Consider the following 25,611-nt stretch of genomic DNA (forward strand, 5'->3'; position numbering starts at 1 on the left):
GTGCGACACCTCCGATGGCGGAAATCTGGGAGTGAGTGAGTGTGCAGTTCAGACTGTGAGGGCAATACAATGCAGTTTGTTCCACAGTTTGGGAGCCAGGAGGAGTGAAAGAAACTCCCCTTTCACAGAGAAGACAGTCAAGCAGAACCAAGCTCTATAGCATACATGGGCGACAGTACATGAAATGTTTACTTTTCAGGATTCCAATTCAAAAATAGCAAAAATAGCATATAGCAGATCTACAAGTTCAAAAAGTTGTGAGCTTGTAGATCAGCTATTTTTGCTGCTTTTGTGTGACATATAGAATGACCAAGACCTTAATTGGGAGCGTGTCGCTGTTACTACGTGTCATCTTTTCAACACCCGACTCTAACCCTGTAACCCTAACCTCCGTGGAGTGAGTCGCTAACCCTCCGGTCGAAATGATGGTCGTTCGAAAGAGTGTGATTTTCCCACATTAATAAAAAAGGTTTCTGCCCAAAATTTTATTCAATGTAACCCTCTTTCTGGAGTGAGTGTGGAAATATAGTGGCTCTTGGAGGGGGGAATCTGGCTTGACCCAATGGGTCATGTCAAACCGAGAAGGTTTGTATTTCACCCTGAGAAATACATTGATTTCCTAATTGTTTGAATAAAACCATTTTAGTGAATCAACAACAGATGTTGACTTGTAAGATAAACCATGAGCATAATGCATGGTCGCAAAAGGCCATACTTTTCTGCAGCATTTAAAACAAGACTGAAAGTATAGACCTTATTCACACTGCGGCCATCTTGGATCACATGACTTCCTGGGATAGCAGCCTGCATTACAAACCATTGTGAACAATGGAGCGATGGTCCCAAAATATGAGTTCTATTCAACCAATTTCTTTTTACCAAATTGACAAATGGGCAGATGACAACATCAACATCCCCAAAATGATTAACTAGAAGGGCTATGGTAGATTGATTACATCCATGGTAACGATATTCAAGGTAGCCTAATTAGGTTGCTGCCTTACTGTGTACAAAGACTTGCCATCTGTGCAGTGCTTGCTCCACCATCATATTAATTATTTGTTGTTAGATTGTTCCTGATTAATATGCAAATATCACAATACAGTAATATAACTATATGATGGTAGAGCAAGCACTAGTCTGCATACTGTAGCAAGTCTTTGTACAGAGTAACACTGCAACCTAACTACCATGAATATTGTTGATGTATCCTTCTATTTAATCCTTTTGGGGATGTTGATGTTGTCATCTGCCCATTTGTTGATTTTGTCAAAAGAAAATAGTTGAATAGAACTCATATTTTGGAACCATCGCTCCATTGTTCACAATGGCTTGTAATGCTGGCTGCTATGCCAGGAAGTCATGTGATCCAAGATGGCCGCGGTGTGAATAAGGTCTATTGCATGTGGTCCTCTGACCATAAGTCACGTAGCCTAAGAAAATGAAAATCTCTCTTCTCAATCTTTCTTTCTTTCTTTCTTTCTTTCTTTCTTTCTTTCTTTCTTTCTTTCTTTCTTTCTTTCATGCTCATCCACACACTCTGTCAAAAGGCCCAGCGAAGCTTGTTTTTAACCCTGCAAGGCCCACTGTCGCTTTTTGGACACATTTATATTTTATCCAAAAAATAATGGACCCATAATAATTGGATTTTTTTTCTTCTTTTTTAACATTACATTTTCCTCTGATTAGGACTCCTACAACACCATCTGATTATTATTATTATTATTTTGTTTTTGGCAAGTAGAAATTAATTCGGGTCTTACAGGGTTAAAACCTTTTACAACTACATATCTCTTGTTTGTTCTCCACACTGACACACCTGAAGAGCACAGGCCAAGGTGGGAGCCAGAAAATGACGCGACTCTGTCCCTGTCCACCACCATAGCCACCAACAGACACACTGTGCCTCACCATAAACTTGTTCGTTGGGTTTATTGAGTCAGTTATTGGTTATAAATATGGGGTTTCGATATATTTTCAGCGAACTGCCCGGCCTGCATTATGTCACCAGCAGAGGTGGAAAAAGTACTCACATTTTGTACTTAAGTGAAAGTATCAATACTGCACTGTAGATGTACTCCATTACAAGTAAATGTCCAGAATTCAAAATGTACTTGAGTAAAAGTATGACAGTATTGGCATCAAAATGTACTTACCTTACCAAAAGTACTACATTTTTGAAAATAGCAGATCTACAAGCTCACAATGCGTCGCGATGCGACACGTTGTGAGCTCAGCTTGTAGATCGGCTATTTTCAAATAGCCAAGGTATAAAATAGGGCTAAAGTGGGTTAATGTGTGTTTTATAATATTATAATTGACACCTGCAAAGTAACTAGTAACTAAAAGTGTTCAAATAAATATAGTGGAGTAAAAGTACAATATTTGAATCCAAGATGTAGTGGAGTAGAAGTAAAAGTATTGGAAATTGGATATACTCAAGTAACGTTACAAATACCTCAAAAGTGGGTTCAGCTGGTTCAGCTATTTTTGACATAAAGCTGTGTGGAATACTTGCCATTAAAATGGTGGTTACAAATGTATTAATTGATTACCAGAATCCCGTGGTCAGAGTTCTGGTCAGTTTTAGATGAATATTAAGTAGTTCCAATGGGGTGGGGGCCATTTGGCGTGGCCCAATCATTGAAAATAGATGAATCCACAAAACAAGCGTCATTTGTATTGTTGGCCTATTTCTACCATATAGAGCGAGGTTTCGTTCTGATCAGCTGACTGCAAAGCACCTTGTTTTTGGGAATGTTGCAGCGGCGTAGTGATACTGGACACAAAAAATAGTACCATGTGACAGAGGGGTCAAAGTTGAACGAAAGTTGGTCTATTTGGTAGAAATAGGTCAACAATACAAATGACGCTAGTTTTGTGGATTCATCTATTTTTAATGATTGGGCCATGAGCCCCTGCCAAATCACCGGAACTACTTTATATTCATTAGAAACTGACCAGAACTCTGACCACGGAACACTGGTAATGAATTAATACATTTGTAACCACTATTTTATTTTTACTTTTGGCAAGTATTTCACACAGCTTTATGTCAAAAATAGCTGAACTAACACTTTAAGTATTAAGTAAATGTACTTGGTTACTTTACACCACTGGTCACCAGCAGAACCCTCGTACGTCACTGCCCACAGAGAGAGATGGACAGAAATGAAAGTGACCGACCGAGGCCACCTCCTACAACCCCACCCCCGTCTGTCCCTGCTGTCCTCGTATGTTTATATCACCGCTGTGCCCGTGTCCCCGTTTAACTGTCCCAAAGGGAACACATCAAATCTACGTTTTATTACCGCTGTCCCCTCTCCGTCCAATAATCCATTAATCGCTGGGTTTGCTGTGAGTCCACCAAGACTTTTAGTTGATTAGTCTTCTCTTTTTCTTTTTTTTCCCCCTTTTATTTTTGGTCATAGGTTATTTCTTTTTTGTTTTTTTTGCTTTTTTGTTTTTGCTGAATGGAGTTATTTACTCTCCATCGGTGTTGATTTCGTCGACTAAAACTATGTCGACTGCATTTTTTTTCACTGACGAAAACTAAATAAAAAGTAAGCTGTGATGACTAAAACTAAGACTAAATATATTGACAATTTCAGCAACAAAATAAAAACTAGAGAGTGTTGCATGCTGAAAATAGCCGATCTACAAGCTCACAACTGCGACGCGTTGTGAGCTTGTAGATCTGCAACCAAGTGTAAAATCAGCCATTACAATGTCAAGGGCTGCCAAAATACATTTCAGTTGACTAAATCAACTGTAGATTTAGTCAACTAAAATCTTATGATATCTAGCCGACTAAAATTAGACTAAAACAAAAACTTTTCAGGTGACTAAATTATGACTAAAACTAAATGACATTTTATTCAAAAGACTATGACTAAAACTAAATCAAAATTTGCTGTCAAAAACAACACTGCTCTCCATATAACCCTTTAATTCTGCCAGTCTGGCCCACAATGGAAACAAGCCCGCCACGCCAGTCCCATGCTTTTTATGTTACCCTTTTAGCATAGTTTAGTTTTTTACTGTGCTGCCCTACACTGTTTTCAGACTAAATCTATTCAATCAATCAGTCTATAACTTTCAACAGCCAGTAGCAATGGGCTATAGACAAAATCAAATATCACAATATCGTTTGAACAAATGTATAGTTTAAATCATTTTTAAAATGATAAATGCAAACAAACGGTTTTGGACATACAATATTTTCACCCGACAACGACGATATCTGAACTGTCGTTGGAGTAGTGGGAACGCCATTTTACCGTCGTAAAAGGTACATATAATATACTGTACATACTTGATACAGTCTTTTTTCACTCTTTATCAAATGTCTTTGCCAAAAAATAGCCAATCTACAAGCTCACAACGTGTTCCGCCCCCGGATAACGGATTTGAATTATCATGATAATATCGTAAATCACGATTTATTTTGTCACAATAATCGTGATATGAAATTTTCATATCGTCCCATCCCTATAGTTTGAACTGGTCCTCATTTACGATACGATACGATACGATACGATACGATACGATACGATACGATACGATACGATACGATACGATACGATACGATACGATACAACTTTATTGTCAGCTTGCACTATAATTCTTTTTGCGTCACATGACATCACCGTTCAAGGTACAGACAAGACAGATAAAATACAATACGAAACGAAAGACATCACAGAGACAAACAAGGAACAAAAAGAAAGAAAAAAAACATGTCCAGTGGTTCAACGATTCTGGTTCAGAAGCAGAACAGACTGATGTACAAAAGAGTTCTTTAGTCTGTTCTTCTTATACTTTGGGACTCTGAACCGCCTCATGGAGGGCAATAGTAGGGGGTTCCAGTGGGGACCCCACTGGAACCCCCTCAAGGACCCCTGGGGGGGTCCGCGGGCCCCATATTGAGAGCCACAGTTCCAACAGGTTCCAGTGTGTGTCCAGTGGGACGCTGGACTCAAGGACTCTGCAGCAACGCAGAGTCTATTTTTAGCTGGGTATCTGCACTCAGCTGCCTGGAACAGTACAACTCTCATGGATCAAAAGGAACACAAACAAAACAAGCTCCTTGTATGTCTTCTCGCGGCACAACGCGCTGGCTTTGTCCAGTCAGTGTTCATTCAGTTTAGCTATAGGCTATTGAATAGAATTTAGTTAAATAATTTAGTTTGAGTCAGATTTGATCCATCTGAAACGTTTTAGTTTTAGTCGACTAAATATCATAAGATTTTTATTGACTTTGTCGACACTAGGCACGTGCACACATAGACATCAAAGGGGGCTTGAGCCCCTGCCCTTTTATCTGTCTTTAAAAAGTGCCTTCTCCAGACCATGAATGCAGTTTTTACTATGGTGAAAGAAATGCAAATGGCCTCTTTCCCTGCTATACCTGAAGGCAGCATTCAAAAGAAGTGCCTTTTCCAAACTCTCCTGAACTTGAATGCAGCGTTTTAGGTTGAAAGAATTGCCCTCTCTGTGTAGAAATCCATGATGAGCTCCAGTATTAACTTTATTATGCTTAGTTCAGTGTGGTATCACACACCGAAAATAGCCGACCTCCAAGCTCACAACGTGTTACAGCGCGACATGTTGTGTGCTTGGAGGTCAATATTTTCAATATTTTCACCAAAAGTAATGCCTGATTTTACACTTGGTTGCATGCTGAAAATAGCCGATCTACAAGCTCACAGCGCGTCGCACTGGGAGCTTGTAGATCTGCTATTTTCAGAGCGCAACACCCGAGCGCAACCAAACATAAAATTACTTTTAGTTCTCCACTAGTCCCTTCCTAACATTTTAGTCTTCGTTTTTTCATGTCAAGGACCCCCAAAACTATATATATTTGGCCACTGACCCTAATCTCAAAATAATTTGTTCCAGGGACGAGGGACCCCCAGAAGTAAAGATTTTAGTTATGGTTAGTAAAAAAATATGCATAAACAATATTCAAATATCTGCAAAAATGTTCAAGATTCTTTAATAGCCAAAGTAAAAAAGAAAAAAACACAGATGCTTTCCCGGATTTAATGGGTTAAAACAATACAATAGTATTGTTTTATAGTTTTTATAGTGTTTGTATACTGTAACAAAACACATCAAAACAATGTATTTTTATTTTATTTTATTTTTTACTTTTTTCTCTCAACATAAGATGCTGCAAGTTCAGGAGAGTTTGGACAAGGCAATTCTCTTGAAGGCTGCCTTCAGGTATGGCATGGAAAGAGGGGCATTTGCATTTCTTTCACCATAGTAAAAACTGCATTCATGGTCTGGAGAGGGCAAGTTAACATAAGAACATAATACAGTAAATGCATTTACTTTTCAGGATTCCAATTAAAAAATAGCAGATCTACAAGCTCAAAATGTTTTGAGCTCTTAGATCTGCTATTTTTGACTGTAGGCTACTGTATATGCATTTGTGGCCCTCTGGTGAGCGTGTGAACATATAGTGGAACCTCTCTATCATCAAAGTTGCCCACCCCTGACTTAAAGGGATAGTTCAACCCCCAAATATGTTTTTCCTATCAATTACTCACATAGAGACTTGAATTCATGGATACCTTTTAGTTTTTGTCGCATTCCTAAGCCAATCATTTGATGACCAGCAGTGGTTCCCTATGGAGACACAAAGAGCCTGCTTTGTTCCCTATGGCAGGGGTTCCCAAACTTTTTTGTCTCAGGGCACCCCATGAATATTTCTTTCATCCGAGGCACCCCAACATTATATCGTCGTTGTCGGGTGGAAATGTCCAAAACCTTCTCTTTTTGTGTTATTTTAAAAACTATAATAGTGAAAATAGCCGATCTACAAGCACACAACGCCTCGCATCGCGAGGCGTTGTGTGCTTGTAGATCAAGTATTTTCACTACTTGTGTGACACTTTTGTATGATGAAGTAGGGCTTTTATTTTACCAAAAAATATACACATTTGAAACTTGGAGATACAAGGTTTTTGCCTGACAATGACGATATTCTTAATTTTCACTCCCAGCACCTTATATTTATAGCATATTTTAGCAATTATGTTGTGAGGAAAACATTGAGATAATAGCCATTTTGGTTAGAACTGACTGAAAATAACTTTGTACTTCAAGTTTAAAACGATACTAAATATTTTTAAGTGTCCAGATAAATCCCAAATATTATCAAATGATCTCGCGGCACCCCTGGACTGCCGTCGCGGCACCCCAGGGTGCCCCGTCACCCACTTTGAAAACCCCTGCCCTATGGAGACACAAAGAGCCTCCTCAAATTATTAGCTTATTATTGGAATACGACAAAAACAAAAGAAATATCCATAAATTCAAGTCTCCATGGCATGAGTAATCGATAGAAGAAAAAAGTCCCTTTAAGTACAAATACTTAGAAGTAATGAGTTGCCTTCCACCACCGTGTGCTATCGGTTTACCTGCGGAGCAGAGCACGCGGCGCTGCTCCTTAAATAATGGAGGAGTCCCAGCCTACGGTGTGGCCTGGCCTAGCTATACTGTCTCTCAACCAGGCAAAGGCCAGAAAAACCTGCCCTCTCCAGACCATGAATGCAGCTTTTACTATGGAGAAAGAAAAGCAAATGCCCACTTTCCATGTCCAACAGCATTCATGAGAATTAGCTTTTCCGAACTCTCCTGAACTTGAATGCAGCATTTTATGTTGAAAGAATGTGGCCTCCGATCTCCAGTAGTACAGTAAAGCTAAAGGCTTGGTATCACCAAGCCGAGTGCGGGGCTGCACACCGAAAATAGCTGATCTACAAGCTCACATCGCTATTTTTGGAAGGAAACCAACGAGCCAGCTCCGGCCAGTTCGTTGGTGCTTTGCGCTCCTGCGTCTTTCTTGAGTACAACTACGTATGCTAGTGTGGGGCGTCCTCGTGACCGGTGCCCATGTGTTGGTTCCCACAGCACCAGTTTGCTGGCTGGCAGCTCCTGGTGTCTTGCAAGTCTCATTCTCCTGGCTGCTATTTTGTCACTCACCCTTAATATTCCAGCATACAGATTCTTGTTGTTGAGTTGGCTTCAGGGTCCAGCATTCACAACTCTGCCCCTCAAACATCCTCTGCACGTGCCTGCTCTCAACACACCGTTAATGTGTGTTATGTGTTACGCAAGCACCATGACTGGCACTTCCTCGCCACACTGACAGCCAAGAGAAACATCATCATCATGCTGTCTTTTTGAGTTTTTTCGTAAATTAATACTCTACTCTACTCTACTCTACGAAAATAGCCGACCTCCAAGCTCACAAGGCGTCACGCAGCGACGCGTTGTGAGCTTGGAGGTCGGCTAATTTCAGTGCGTTATACCACACTGAACACCACGTCTACACTGACTGAGCTTGGAGGTCTGCTATTTTCAATATTTCCAATATTTCTGAGTTATTGCAACAGCATTCTGTCCACATTCTGTTCAGTTCACATGCTGAATAAAGCCTCGTTTTGTAGCGTAATCCTTTCATATTATGATAAACGTTGTTTCCAATAAGGTTTTGCCTTTATAGAGCAAAATATGGATGTTTTTTGTGTGTTTCCCTCATTTTGGAATAGTCGTGTACTTTAGTTTGTAACAAAAAATAAATCATTATTTAATCTTCAGTGAAATTAGTCACTGGGCACTTCCCTAATACATGTGGCTCGAAACCAAAGAATGTAAAAGCTGCACAATAACTTTCCCCTTCTGGCCCGGATTTGACCCCGTTTTCCTGTGCAATTGTGCTGAAACGTGTCAGATCCTGTGTCTAGGTGAGACATTGTGACCTTTGACACCATCTAAATGTCTCAATAGAAGAGCAGGGAGACACAATACAACCACCCCAATTGTTTACGTTATTGTATTATCATAATCTACCTTACAGATTGGACCAAATTAAAGTTATTAATTAAAAAGATATAAGGCCCTCAGACGCTGCTGTATTTTGCTGTGTGGCTCCTGAGTAGTGGCACATAGGGACTTTGGGACGTCACAATCATGACATTTTAGCTGACGACCAATTGGCACACAGATAATTGCAATTAATTGCGTTTAATTATGTTTTTGGCATTGAAAATTGGAATACACGGTATGAATACAACTTGCGTTTGCCTTTTTAGTATTTGTAAACAAAAGAATTCACAAGGCAGATAATACCAAGAAAGTACATCATCATATCTATGCTGAATATCACGAATATGAACTTATATAATTATTTAGCCCTTTAAATGCCAACATTAGGGGCCATGTTGTGACCTTGTAGATCTGCTATGTTTTGAATAGCCAACATTTAAATTAAGTGGTTCAAATGACTGTGATGCTATACATTAACTACTTTTGTTGCAACACATTTGTTGGGGACCCCCTGGAACCCTCCCCCTCTGGGGACCCCTGGGGGTCCCCTGACCCCATTTTGAGAACCACTGGTCTATAGAGAGTTACTGGACAGACTACAACAGCAGTACAAATGTAAAGGTCAAAGTCAAGTCGATTCTTTAATAAGCTGAGTTCATATAAAGTGCAGCAGAATGACAAGACAGCAGACTACAGTATGTATGGAACTGTTCACCACATAATGCTGACCGCTACACTATTGCACTATATGTACTGCACTGTATGCTGTATTTGGTGAATAACTTCACCTTCTATCTCGTAATGTATAGCTCGGTAAATTATTCATCCATTTATATTCAGTATATTCTCAAATCTGAGTGATTTATTTGTGTGGCTGCAGCAACCTATCTCAATAAGCCAGGGAAGGTGCAAGTCTATATACAGTACATTTCTGTTGCTTTTTTTATTCATGCAGTTGTTGTTTTTATCTCTGAATATTCTACAACTGTTTCCTCCAAACTATCCAGTACAGGCCTACTACTGTATCATATCTCAGTTAGCCAAGGAACATTGAAAATTGTATATTTATTGCGACCAAATGTCACAGTTTAGTATGTGATATGGCACAAGCTGACTCCGTCTGGACGCGTACACGTTTTTACGGTCTATGGGTTTGCCGCTCTGAAATCACGCTCTGGACTCACTGTGATGTCACACTAACAGAATCCCTTTTATGCCCATATATGGAGTTCCCTGATGTCATCAATATTAAGCCCATATCTACCAGGACTTCATATGGGAATGCCCATATAGGGAGGCCACATCGGCCACATACCACACTAACAGAATCCATATATGGCCAAGACAGCCCATATCTGTGTGGCTGGTTCTACTGACAGGGATCTCCATGTGTGGGCATAAAAGGGTATGATGTCAGATGTAATAGACATCATAGGACTTTCACATAACAAATAACTGAGTAAGCACTCTCACAGCATATATCCATATACAGTACATGGATCTCCATATATGGGTACCAGGGGTCTCCATATATGGCTAACTGGTCCGATATACTGTACATCACTGGCCAGATGGCAAAGACATGGTGCGACGCTGAGGCGTCTTACTAGTTATCCTAGTTTATGATCATTCACTACACCTGTGTCTGTGTATAATGATACAGTTTTTTCTCTTTTACTTACACTTCATTATTTAGTAACTAGACCTTACCCGTTCGAATATATGTGCTGCAAAATATGTGCAGAGTGTGGGTTTTGGGGAAAGTAACTGTAACTGCATGGTGCGTGCGTGAGAATATGTGGGAGCATCATAATGTAAGGAGCAGCCCATGGAGGAGTGTATATTTATGATGGATACAAATAATTTAACAGCAAAATTAGGTGAATAGAAGAATGAGGATGTAGGCCTATTTGCTCCACATAGGTTTTCTATACCCGTTGGAAGATGAGACACACATCACCCGTTGCATGCGTGACCCATGCAGAGAGAGAGAGAGAGAGAGAGAGAGAGAGAGAGAGAGAGAGAGAGAGAGAGAGAGAGAGAGAGAGAGAGCGCACCGCGAGGCGTTGTGTGCTTGTAGATCAGCTGTTTTCACTAGTTTAAATCATTTTTAAAATGACAAATACAATACTGGCTTTCAAGCAGTTTCAAGGGGCACACTTGACCCTTCTCAGGGGAACACCAAAGGTCCCCAGGCACAGTGGTTGAGAAACACTGTTATAGAGCCTATACTAGCTGAACGGTAATGAACAGGTTTCCCTGCAGCTAGTGTCCTCCAGGATGCAGTGATAGTTTACTGCTGTGTTGAAATGTGCCGTTTGCACAAGACCATGAGTCAGCCACGATGAAAATGATACAACATATCGTTGCTGTCGTGCAGAATCCTCTTATCTGCATTTTTTAACCTTTTGTGTTTTTTTTTCTTTTCAGTATCACACAAAAGCATCAAAAGTAGCAGATCCGCAAGGTCGAGCTTGTAGATCAGCTACTTTTGCTATTTTTGAATTCGAATCCTTCGAAACTAGTTTTGGTTTCCCACCCCATCAGAGACGACGTTACACAACACATGAAGACTAATCACTGACCAGAAGGATCTGCAATACATCAAGTTATGTCCACGTTTTCTACATTTTGAAATATCCAACTTTGATTTCATAATGGCTGGAGATGAGCCGTGATCCAGCAGAAAGCTTTCCCAAATCGGAGTCATTCATATGTCACAGATATGGGATGACCAGGGGTGTCGCACCAAATTCGGGGCCCTGAGTGGGTACAAGGATTCACTGCCTTATTTTGTGCTTTAACTATTGAAAAATAGCAGATATACAAGCTCACAGTGCCGCGCTGTGAGCTCTTTGAAGGCTTTTTGAATGTTTCTATGTCAGTGGTGCCCAAACCTTTTCATGTGAAGGACCCCCAAAATGATATGTATTTGGCCACGGACAACCCATCTCAAAATATTTAGTTCCAGGGACCCCCCGGAAGCAAAATTTGAGTTACAAAATGTTCTCTTAAAAAATACATATATTCAAAGATTTGCACACATTTTCACGACTTTTCAAAAATAGCAGATCTACAAGCTCGCAGCAAGATCAGCTATTTTTCAATAGCTGAAGTATAAAATAATTAAGGCCCCCTCCACCTTGGGCCCTGGTAACTCAGTCCCACTCCCCCTCCCCCCCTTGTGACGCCCCTGTCAGTGTGTGTGTAAGCAGATTGATGTCTTACAAGCAGGGCTCCATCGATCCACCCAGGCTGAAGTGCTGCCGCAGACGGTCAGCCCAGCTCGCTCTGATAGCCGCTGGCCTGCGTCCAGCGGTGGGATAGATAGTATACTGGAGTTGTCTGTACTTTACAGTATTTGTGTTTCTGGATGACTTGCCCTATGACTTTCAGTCCACTGCCTTTCAAAGACAGATATTGCACTGTTTGACTTCCACTACATTTCTAGTAGTCCATGGGCCATACGAGATGTCGGTATCCGAAAGGTGGCAAAGGTTACCATGCATTTTTGAAAAGCTCTATATCTGCAGAATGTATTTTGGTATGATAACCCTTTCTGAGACCCAGCTAAATTGGTGTTATCAGCCACTAGAGTTGGTGTCCCATTAACTTTACTATATTACAGGGGGAAAAAAGCAAACAATTAATCTGCTTTGAGTAGCATATGAGGGGTCAAACTAGGGGTTTTTCATGATTCTGAATCCATTGCAAGCATCTGTTTTGCACGAAAAACATTCCTTGGGCTAAAAACGGCCCCACAAAAGTGTGAAAAGTGATGACTCATCACTATTCATCACTAAACCATAGTCTTGTGGGGCCGGTTGTAGCCCAAGGAATGTTTTTCGTGCAAAACAGATGCTTGCAATGGATTCAATCTCCAATCACTTATCTCCCTAATCGGGAGATAAGCGACCGTCACGTCGCATACACAAACTTTAGAAGGCAATCGTAGCGAATCAGGAGAGAATATGGGAAATGGGACAGATCCATGTTGATGACATGACTTTAGAGATACTGTGTACCGCTTTGCGTGATTTTCAGCCAAAGTCTGTGGGAGCAGTGTCCAAAAATGTATGTTGCAAATAATCGGCCTGATGGTGGCACTAAATGGGACAGATACATGTTGATGACATGACTCTAGAGATACTGTGTACCGCTTTGCGTGATTTTAGGCCAAAATCTGTGGGAGCAGTGTCCAAAAAGTGTTTTGCAAAAATCAGCCTGATGGTGGCACTAGAGGAGGGCCATGTGAGAAATCAGGGGCGGAGGTTGTGATTTGCCATCCAAGGAGTGTGGGGAAATGTCATTTTTAGCCTGAAAACCTATGTTTAAAAGCATGGGCTTTAGATTACTGGCCCGTATGTTATTATTATTTAACAGTACATTTGACAGAGAAGCCTCAACTTGCATGCCGAGTCATATTTGACCAGGAGTGTAGGCCTAATAGTATATCTATACTTTGACTCAAGTACTGGGGTTGAGTACTTTGCCCGCCACGGATCGGCTGCTGGCCGGCTTCCCGCTGGCCTCATGGGCTGATCCAGGCTCTCTGGGATCACGGCTGATCCCACAGATTAGCTCACGGGATGAGCCCACCTCCAACACCTTCACTGGGCCCTGAGCCATGGGATCATGACAGCTCGCATGATGACATGCTAACTCGGCGGCGGATGAGCTGACATCAACACCTTCGCTTGGCCTTCTGCCAGCTTCATCGTCACGCCAGCTATAAGCGTGACGACGACACGCTAACTCAGCACAGGATGAGCTGTGACCTCGACACCTTCAGCTGGCCTATGAGGGGCCAGCAGAACGGAAACAGAAAGCGCTTTATGAGCGGAGGAGCGCGTTGCATGTCATGTCATGTCATGTCATGTCATGTCATGTCATGTCATGCCATGCCATGCCATGCCATGTCATGTCATGTCATGTCATGTCATGTCACGTCCAGAGGCTCTGAGACACTCTGCTACCCGACCAGAGTGCCTCTGCCACAAAGTCCAAAAGCCTGGTTTCTAAAACGGCTAGTTCCATTCCTTGATTCTGATTGTCTGGTTTCCCTTTAATTACTGTGGTATAATGAGACTATAATCCACACCTTGAATCGGTTTATATCAAACCCAGGTGCGTTATTTCTTTCCACAGTGTTCCACAGTGCACCAATTATCTGCACCTGTGTTGTTGGCAAAAAAGCTGGGAACTACTTTCTTGTAGCTGGGAACTACTTTCTTGCAGACCTTGTAGTGAATTATTAGTGAAATAGAACCGTTTTAATTGGTACATGTCTATGATTTTTCATGTTGCCATAACCGTTTTAGAAAAGCAATAAGCCACGCGAGGCATGTGGTTAGTTACCTGTATTTTAAAATGACTCACCACGCCTCTCAGCCGTTATAAAATACCAGGTAACCACATGCCTCTTGTGGCTTGGTACATGCAGCTGTTTAGGAGAGAAGTTGGGTTTCTTCTCACTTCCTTAACAGGTGTTACCAATAAAACTATTGAAGGCTCTGTTCCATTCTGGTCAAACAGAGTCAGGGTGCTGATATTGTGCATGTTTGCTCACTGGAAACACTCTGCTACACCAGTGGGTCTCAAAGTGTGGTCATGGTTCCTTGAGGGTTCCAAATGACCCCTTAAAAGTTGTGTAACTCTGAGAGTTTACTCATGGAACCATTAGTACAATCTCAGAGTTATGGGGGTCCTTGAAATAAAATGTTTGAGAACCACTGTGCTACATGAAACGGAGCAGAGCCTTCGTTAGTATAATTGGTAACACCTTTGAAGGAAGTGAGAAGAGACCCAACTTCTCTCCAATATGGCTGCTGTGCATATAGTCTATTACTAGCTGGTGCATAAGATGTTGTCCCTTCCCACACAGGACACCTGTGTTCGAATCCTGGGCGTCACGCTGGCACGCAGCATTTATCCATGTCCTGCAATGTGTGAACCTGGCCATTGCTGTGAGCTGAAACATCGTGTCATCTGCCGTTATTAGCACAAATGGCCTATTTTTAACATAGTTTTGTAAATGACCGTGTTGTCAGACATTGATGAGTGGCACTCCTCTCCAAAAGTGGGACTATTTTCTGCCTGAAGCGTCCAGGACGTCAGATAGTCAGGGAATATTAATAAAACCCTGTGAATAAATTCCTTACCAAACAATTTATTCACCAATGTGTTCGTAAAGGTGTCTAGTAACATATCTAACAAAGATTGAAATTCAACATCCCTAGCAAAATATTTGACAGCTAGGGTAATTCTGGGTCTCATTCACTTACTATACACTGTACTATAAGGGAAAAAATCACTCCCAAAAATATGCTTTAAAGGACAACTTTAGTTTTTTACAACAAGGGTTCATATTTTAGATTGTAATTAAAGAATATAAAATATGAGTGTTAAAATTATTTCATTTACTTCTTTCTATTGTTTTAGAGATTCTTATTTCAGTTGTTGGGGGCATGCATACAAGTGGCTAAATATGTCATTTTACGCAGAATAAGCCCATTCCCAAGATACAACACAACCTCTCATGGTTGGATGTGACTTATGGGGGCTAGAAGTGTTACTATAAATAGCAATAAAGAAACTGCTGGCATATTGTGTCTAAAAAGACATATTTAGCCACTTGTACGCATGTCCCCATGTGTACGCATGCCCCACATTTTAGCACGGTAAATGCGATAAAACAATAGAACAAAGCAAATGAAAACATTTTAACACTCACTTTTTCTTTTCTCTAATTACAATCTAAAATATGAACCCTTGTTGTAAAAAACTAAAGTTGTCCTTTAAGTAGCATGTTAGGGGTCTAACTAGGTGTTTTTAATTATTCTGAATCCATTGCAAGCATTTGTTTTGAACGAAAAACATTCATTGGGCCAAAATCAGACGCAAAAAACTATGGTTTAGTGATGAGTCATCACTTTTCACAAGGTGTATGGGGTCCATTTTTGGCCCAAGGAATGTTTTTCGTGCAAAACATATGCTTGCAATGGATTCAGAATAATTAAAAACACCTAGTTAGACCCCTCACATCCCACTTAAAGCATATTTTTGGGAGTGATTTTTTCCCTTATAGTACAGTGTATAGTAAGTGAATGAGACCCAGAATCACCCTAGCTGTCAAACATTTTGCTAGGGATGTTGAATTTCAATCTTTGTTAGATATGTTACTAGACACCTTTACCAACACATTGGTGAAGAAATTGTTTGGTAAGGAATTTATTCCCAGATTTGACAGGTATTCTGCTAATTTTCCCTGACTAAGAGAGCACTGCAGCGTAATGCTCAGTGTTGCCAGATTTTGCAAGAGAAATAAATAAGCAACCGTGTTTGTGAAAAGCCCAAAAGCCCCAAATAAGCTAGTAGAGAAAAGAATCTTGTAAAAGTGACAACTGTGGAATATTTTGAAAACACAAATCTGGTACAGGGGTCCCTAAAACACAACATATTTTCAGATGGGGAGGTCCGTAGACAAATCAATATTAATTTGGAGGTCTGATGTTTGAGAACCACTGAACCACATTTCTTTTTTTTTTCATGTCAATGTTTGCCTGTCATCTCTCCTATGCTACCACATCAATACAACATGAAATTGTGGACACAAGTCGTATCCATCCAACGATAACAGAACATTCTTGTTTGGGGTCTGACACTGAGAGGCTAAATAAATCTCATCAAACGGTGGTCCGTGGCTCAAATGGCAAATAAATAATGGACTGTGACATGAAAAGGGTTGAAAACCACTGCCTTAAAGGCCAACTCCTCCCTAAATCACTCCTAGGCTCATTTTCCTACTTATATTGATCCAAAATGACTGTCCATGGAGTCTAATATTAGGCAGAAATGCCCCTGTTGTCCAGTTTCCCCAGCAGAACCTAGCAGCTCTCACAGCATAGAACGGATCCTATAGCTAAGCCTCTCACTTTTACACTATTTGTTGTTGTCAAAAGTGTTTTTATTTTTCATGAATGTGGTACTAGTTGTCATTACAAACACATCCATGCCATCTTTGTCCCACAAAAGCCATCGCACTCTGCTAAACAGATGTTATTCTCTTATGTGTTTTGCCAAGTCCCGGAAAAGATGCCCTGTGATTGGCCAGTACAGTCACTTTGATTGCCAGTTGTGCCCGAATGCTCACCCCAAAACATGATTTATGAGATTTTGGTGGCTTGTGTGGGACAACCAAGGCATGGATGTGTTTGTAAGGACAACTAGTAACACATTCATGAAAAAGAAAATCACTTTTGACCACAACCAATAGGCTCCACTCTGCTGTGGAAACTGGACAACAGGTGCATTTCTGCCTAATAGACCCCATGTACAGTCTTTTTGGATCAATATACCGGTAAGTAGGAAAATGAGCCTAGAAGTGATTTAGGGCGGAGTTGTCCTTTCAGACCGCTACATGATGGCATGCTAACTCAACCCAGGATGAGCTTAGCCAGTTTAATGACAGCTAGCATGACGACAGGCTAACTCAGTGCTCCTCACCGTTCCAGGAGGTACTCAGCTAAGGGTCCATTTAGTTCCTAACTATCAATCATTTAGCTGGAACCCTTTCACACCAGTGTTAATTTTGGCAGCAGATTTTTTATTTAGTTTTAGTTGCAGTCTTTTGAAAAAAAAAATAGTTTTAGTCATATTTTAGTCATCTGAAATGTTTTAGTTTTAGTCTAGTTTTAGTCGACTAAATATCATAATATTTTAGTCAACTAAATGTACAGTTGATTTTGTCGATAAAACATTTTTGGCGGGCCTTAACACTTTGCCGTCCGAAATAGAATGGTGGTTGGTAGATTAGCCGTGAAATTTCTATTATTGTATTGTGATCTGAGACATAATATTATGTTTATAAACATGAGCCCGCCGCCCCTCCTTCTTGGACAGCGCCGTTGTTTTTTCTTTTTTTTTTTTCCCCAGGTCATTAGCTCACCGTGATTATCTGGTTCCCCGTTAGAATGGGGGTTTTGGCCGATCATCGATCTCCCCGTGCGTTTCGCGTGGGCGATCCCTTCACGTAAATGTCCCCGCAAATAATCCATGTGTGACTCAAAAGCAGAACTGAAAATTTTCGCTAGCATAGCCCCTAGCATGGCTGCTGTAGGAGCACCAGGGTACAGACAGCAAACGAATGGCTGGGAGTAGCCTTGGAGAAGGAAAGGAGCTGACGTCACCTCTGCTTCATGTCAGACCGTGCATGAGCTATCAATGCACGAGTGGTGACTAGGGAAGGTTAGACGATCGCCGATTTTCGGATCAAAATCATTTATTCCGGTTTTAATGACAAAGTCCGGGAAAGTACGGCGTGGCTGAGACTCCCTGCTGGGATGTGCGATAGAGTACGGTTTTAACATTAAGGGGCTCCCCGTGGCTTTGAAAGGGTTAATGGTGTCGTAATGGCTGATTTTACACACGTTGTTGCACTCTGAAAATAGCCGATCTACAAGCTTCTAGATCTAGATCTGCTATTTTCAGAGTGCAACACCTGAGTGCAACCAAACAGAAAATTACTTGTCTTTTAGTTCTACTGGATCTCTTCTCCACTAAAGTCCCTACCGTGAAATCTTAGTCTAGTTTTTATTTGTTGACAAAATTGTCAATATATTTAGTCATAGTTTTAGTCATTATAGATTAGTTGTTATTTAGTATCTATTTAGTTTTCGTCAGTGAAAAAAGGTAGTCGACGAAAAAATTTCATCATAGTTTTAGTCGACGAAATCAACACTGTTTCACACCAATACTGAGGATAGATACAAAAATGGGGGCCCATGGCTTAATATGCCTATATCAAAGTGGACGTGTTATTTATTTTTTTCAAAGTACCTTTTTTTAGGGAGGGACTAGTGGAGAAGAGAGTCATTTTATGTTTGGTTGCTCTCAGGTGTCGCGTGATGAAAATAGCCGATCTACAAGCTCACAACGCGTCGCAGCGCGACGCGTTGTGAGCTTGTAGATCGGCTATTTTCATCACGCAACCAAGTGTAAAATCAGCCATTACCATGTCATCAAGGCCTGCCAAAATACACTTTAGTTGACTAAATCAACTGTAGATTTAGTCACCTAAATTATGACTAAAACTAAAAGCCATTTTATTCAAAAGACTATATGACTAAAACTAAATCAAAATTTGCTGTCAAAAACAACACTGATAGACATGCTACCTAACTATCAATCATTTAGTTGGGGACCCCCTGGAACCCCTCATGGACCACTGCAGTGAAGTAATGCATACCCAGAATGCAAGTTAGATATTACTAGGGCTGTATTTTGATTGTCTTAAGTACCAGCTCTTATGCCTTAACTTAAAGGCCTGTCCATACTGTCTCCGACCACCAAACTTTTCATAGGAAAGGTCCAGTTCAACTACAAAATGATGTCACTCGCAAAATAAATTGGATACTACAGTAGACTGACAGGAAATGGGGGGAGAGATGGGGAGTGACATGCAGCAAAGGTCGTCCAGATCAGGAATCGAACCGGCGACACTGCCAGGCATCCATGCCTAAGTGGTATGCGCCTGGACCAGTAGGCACACACATCTTCTGAAAAGCATTACCCTGAATTAGAGTTCAGAAAGCTGCACGTCGGAAAGTCAGAACTCTCCGACGAAATGTTCGGTGGTCGGAGACAGTATGGACAGGCCTTTAAGATAAGGCGTAAGAGCTAGTACTTAAGACAATCAAAATACAGCCCATATGCCTTTACTATTTAAAAACGCAGAGCACTAAGGTCTCTATATTGTTACAGTGGGACATGCTGTAACACAACAAGGTCAATTGAAGTCAATACAAGGATTAGTTTACATGGTAAATACGGTAAACCCATTCAGATCCAGGAAATCTGCTGTTGCATTTCAAAGGGACTGGATCTTTAATAACAATGTGCAATGACTTGGATTAGATTAGACCAGTGGATATTTGAACTGGGACCCCCCCCCACCCTGATAAGCATTAGAATTGTAGGAGTCGAGGCGTAACATTTTGTTTGACTCGGTTCCACAGATGAATATTGTGCAAAACGCCAATCTACAAGCTCACAAAGCCTCGTTCCTATTGAATGGCACAAATCGTCAGTGTTTTCGGGTGATTGCGTGCATCAGGGGGGTCCTCCCTATGTTCCCCAGGTTCTATGTTCCACACAGATTAACATTCACCAGGTTAACAGTTCTACTGCCAGATGTTATAATTTATTTATTGGGGCTGGTGCCAGCAAAAAGCAGCTTACCTTTGCGATGTTATAGAAAATTATCTATTGATCATTTTCAAACTAATTCTTTCTACAATGGAAGCTCATATGTGTACTTTAGCCGAGCTGGCGGCAGAGGGCAGCCTTATGCAAAGAACGAGTGAATTGGGCCGCTTTGCTTGCCATCCATTCAGAGCATAGAAATGCATTTTCTAGAACAGATCCACAGAAAACAGCCAGGAAGTGATTTGGGACTCCATTATTGTTGATGTGCAGTGGATTTTTGAGAGCAGCATTACGGGAGATGTTTTTACTGTACACGGCAGCGCGACCCCACATCAGCTTACAGTCATCAGACAAGGTAAAAAGAACGAGCCTTATTGGCAACGAGCGGGGTTGAAAATTGGGGTGAACGGGAACATCCGAAGCGGTAAAAGAGTTAACATTCACCAGCGTCGGCAGGTTAGCATTTCATCAGGTTAGCATTCACCAGCATCGCCAGGTTAGCATTTCACCAGGCTAGGGTTAAAGGGGCCCATCATGAATTTCACATTTTTACATTTTTTCTTGTTTTTTAGTCTTCCCAGTGTCTCTTCCAGCCCAAAGAAGAAAAAAAACAATTCATTAACTCTAAGCCTTGCCTTTCATTTTAGTGATTTTCTGAATGGGCGTGTCTGAGCGGTACTCTTTTGAAATCGTGCCCCATTCTATGTCACAGGGGACTCATTTCCTATTGGGCCCCCTCGAGAAGTGGGCGGTACTTTTTGGGAGGCTATATTCTATTGAGACTATATATATGAGGTGGAACCATGAGGTAAAGTGGTGCTAAAATTAGAACGACACAGAGAAGGTTACAGTTGACTCTACATGGTTCTCATCGTGGTTCTCTAATATTCTCTGTATCGTTCCAATTTTAGTCCAAAGATAGCGCCCCGTTGCCAACAAAGGGCATTTTGGTATTGCATCTGAAATGGCTTCGAATACCTAAAACCTGTATAAAAAAACCTGTATAAAATCGTATTATGGACCAATATTTATATAAAATATATATTTAAAAAAGCATGGTGGGGCCCCTTTAAGTTTAAGTGTGGAACATATAAAACCTGGGGAACATAAAACCTGGGGAACATACTAGGTACAGTCCCGCATCAGCTTAATTTGTACAGTATATGAGACTGAAACGGACAGAGTTGTGTCCGATTGGCCAACCCGACCCGTTGGCTAATTACATGTAACCGGTTGGCCGTGCTTCGCGTAACCAGCATAGCCAATGTAGGTGACAGCAAATTGCGATGGAACAGAAAGTAGGCAAAAGCCATTAAGGCTGGCCATTGGGAAAAGCGGGACAACTCCCGAACAGCCGGTTCATTCCCAGTCGGTCCAGGCCGGCCATTAGGAAAAAGATTTAAATAAAATGACGCCCTTCGTTCCATTTTGGGAGCTGGGCGGCCAACAAAGTAAATCGTCCGCAAATCGTCGGCAGAAACCTTGTATCTCCAAGTTTCGCAAAGCAAAGCCCTGCTTCATCATACAAGGCTGTCGCACAAAAGTAGTGAAAACAGCAGATCTACAAGCACACAACGCCTCGCACCGCGAGGCGTTGTGTGCTTGTAGATCGGCTGTTTTCACTAGTTTAAATCATTTTTAAAATGATAAATACAAAACAAACGGTTTTGGACATACAAGGTTTCCACCCGACAACGACTAAATATAACTCATGTAATTGGCCCACTGGCTTGTCACTTTGTCACAAATCGTAGCAGCAGCACTATAGAGAGATCTCTCTCTCTCTATAGCGCACAATGAGGGCCTCTCCAACTCTTTTTCCCGGGCTGAATCAGGGGCCCAGCACGTCCCTGCATTATGGAATACAGTGATAGAAAGAATGGCAGTAATGCCGGGTCGGAGGAGGAGAAGGAAGACTGATTTGGTGTAGAGGGGGAGAAAAAAGCATCAGGCCTAGTACGGAGCCCTGGGGGACCCCGGGTCAGCGAAGCATATGGTCTATAAGTGAACCCATAAGACCTCACAGGCCTGTGACTTCCCCCTGCACCTTACTGTTATGTAAGCATGTACTGTAAATCCACTGTGGGACGGGACACGTTCCAAAAGACGCGTGTCACTGATCGTCACTGTCGGTTGGCCTATTTTATGCTTTAGCTATTGAGAAATAGCTTGTAGATCTGCTATTTAAAAAAAAATCGTGAACATTAGTCTTTGAATATTTTCGCTCCGATTCTATAAATGTCTTCTAAATCCTTCCACATTTTTTAGAAAAACTCATTTCTCTGTCATCAGTGGATCCCCATCTCAAAATATGAGTTACAAAATGTTTTGAAAAAAGATAATAAGATTTGCAAAAGATTTCAAGATTCATGGAGTTTTATTTTATTTTATTTATTTTTATTCTTTTTGTATTTATTCACTCCTCAGCCCATGAAATGATGCCGGGCGGGGCCTGCATTGAGCCTCCTATAATGACTGACGACCCGGTCATCAAAAATATTGGCTTAGAAACGAGACAAAAACGAAATAAGCGTGTGAATGACAGCAAACAGGTCATTTTTGGGGTGAACTAATCCTTTAATTTACCAAAACACAACACGCGACGAAACATAAAAAAGTTGAAATATTACGGAGAGTCGGAGACTCAAGGTTTTTCTGCCCCACAGCAACAACGACACGTTAAAAAGAAAATCAATAATGTCTTTACAGCTCTCTCAAGGAAAGGACGAAGAAGAGAAAAAAAAAAGAACGAAAAAAAAGAAAACTATCCCCTGACGACCATAAAGGGCCCACATGCACATGCAGGGTCCCTTGGGCTGTTCAAACTGTCCCTCCGTTCGCCTGAGATGGCACACCCCCCCCCCTGCCCCCCCCCCCCCCCCCCCTCCTCCTCCTTTCATCCAATCACGTGCCGTCGTTTCTAGGAAGAGGACGGATGCGGAGCGCGGGGCTAAATATAGCCTCTCTCCTCATGCTCTCTAAAGACGTCAGGGGCGACGACAGAGCAGCATCTGGGCGGGCGGCGGATGCATGATGGGGCCCTTTAAAAGATCCATTTAGGGCCTAGAATTATTGAATGCTTTAACAAAAAACAGCAGATATACAAGCTCACAGCGTGGCACCGAGTGCCGCGCTGCGAGCTTGTAGATCTGCTATTTTTGTAACTCAAATTTTGCTTCTGGGTGGTCCCTGGAACTAAATATTTTGAGATGGGGGTCCGTGGCCAAATATGAAAAAGTTTGAGAACCACTGACATAGAAACATGGGTTTTTCAAAGAATCGGGTCAAAATTCAAATTTTCAAGAGTTTTCAAAAATAGCAGATCTACAAGCTCGCAGCGTGGCACTCGGTGCCGCGCTGTGAGCTTGTATATCTGCTATTTTTCAATAGTTAAAGCATAAAATAATAATATGCAATAGTGCGTACCCAGTCTAAATGGCTTAAAGGAGTAGTTCACCCCCAAAATGACTTTTTTTCTATTGATTACTCACGCCATGGAGACTTGAGTTCAATAATATTTTTGGTTTTTTGTCCCTGACGGTTTGCCCATCCAGTGCCATGCATTTGGGTCCCCATCCGGAATCAATGGGGGTCAATTTACAATAATCACATGGCACGAGTAATCAATAGGAAAAAAGGCAGGGGTGTTCAACGTTTTTCAGGCCAAGGACCCCTTAGCTGAGAGAGATGAAAGCAGGGACCCCCACTACATACTGTATACAATTGGACGCCATAGGGTTGAAGTGATTGATGTATAAGAAACAGTTCCTATCACTCAAAGATTTGATGCTCCCCCTGTAGTAACTCTGAGGGGGTCACAGACCCCCCTGTTGAAGACCCCAGCTTTAAGGGCTAAATCAGACCTTTTGCGTTTAAATCTACCGATATACGTAGGCTACATACTGTACATCCGTATTGGACGACATTTGCCTCGTTGACTGCCATCGGCAAATAAGTTGACATGACAGTAGCCGATGTTTATCTGTTGTGTGACACAACATCGATTTGACACTGTCCCATGTTGGTGTGTTGGCTAAAAGTCCATATGTATTCCCCAGAATCCCTTTTATGCCCATATATGAAGATCCCTGATGTCATCAATAGGCCTAATATATCACTCGTCGTAGGATCTCCATGTATATGGGCATAAAAGATATTTTATGTTGTGATGTCATGGGAACCACTCCAACATAATCCCTTTTATGCCCATATATGGAGATCCCTGATGTCATCAATATTAAGCCCATACCTAACAGGACTTCATATGGGAATGCCCACATATGGAGGAAGACAGCCCATATCTGTGTGGCTGGTTCAGACAGGGATCTCCATGTATGGGCATGAAAGGGCTGTACGATATACAGTACATGGATCTCCATATATGGGTAACTGGTCCAATAGGGGGTGAGGACTGGGCGGGGCCTTGCAAAAATCGGCCACTTCCGCCCGCCATCTTAGTTGCTATCTTTCTTGTAAGACTCTTGGATAAAAGGAAGCGCTGACCGGAGAACAGCATTGACAGTTAGATAAGACTGATTGGTCAATGCAAGTGTACTCTATTACAAGTTGAAGTCCAGTAGGCCTATTCAAAATGTACATGAGTAAAAGTATAAAAGTATTGGTAATGGTATCAAAATGTACTTAAAGTACCAACAGTAAAAGTAGGCCTACTCATTGTGCAGAATGTCCCTTTCAAGTTATCAAAACATCTTTTGAAAATAGCATGGATCTAACATTGTAAGCTTGTAGATCGGCTATTTTCAAATGGTCAAGATATATGTATATGCTGAAGTGGTTAATGATGTTTTGTAATAATAATCAAAAGTATAGTAGGCCTAGCATTACTAACTAAAGTTTTGAAATAAATGCAGTGGAGTAAAAGCAGGCCTACAATATTTGGATCAGAGATGTAGTGGAGAAGAAGTAAAAATATTGGCAAAGTACATATAACTCAAAAGTGTAGGCCTACTTAAGTACAGTACTTAAGTAAATATACTTAATTACTTTACACCACATATTGGGCCACTGCCAAGATCACTTGCAATTTGACTCGGCCATTACTCGGTCAATTTTCATCAAAAAATAAAAATTTAAACGTGTCCATATTCACTGGAATGTCTGCTTTCATTTGCTGGTGCTCATTATTGTCTCCCAATAAAAAGATATCACGCTAAAATCTGTCCATGCATGAGCGCAGAAAGAGCACAAGCAGATCAGAACAGCCATCACATTCATCCATTGCTTTGGAAATAAAGATCGGATAATAATATAACATTCCCTATAAACAGTCGCCTAAAATGTTACAATATTTGGATCAGAGATGTAGTGGAGAAGAAGTAAAAATATTGGCAAAGTACATATAACTCAAAAGTGTACAGTACTTAAGTAAATATACTTAATTACTTTACACCACATAGCATGCCTAGCCAGTTATTGGGCCACTGCCAAGACCACTTGCAATTTGACCCGGCCATTACTCGGTCAATTTTCATCAAAAAATAAAAATTTAAACGTGTCCATATTCACTGGAATGTCTGCTTTCATTTGCTGGTGCTCATTATTGTC

The sequence above is a fragment of the Nannobrachium achirus genome (genome assembly GCF_963921795.1).
Source record: "Nannobrachium achirus genome assembly, chromosome: 1".
Taxonomy (NCBI): domain Eukaryota; kingdom Metazoa; phylum Chordata; class Actinopteri; order Myctophiformes; family Myctophidae; genus Nannobrachium; species Nannobrachium achirus.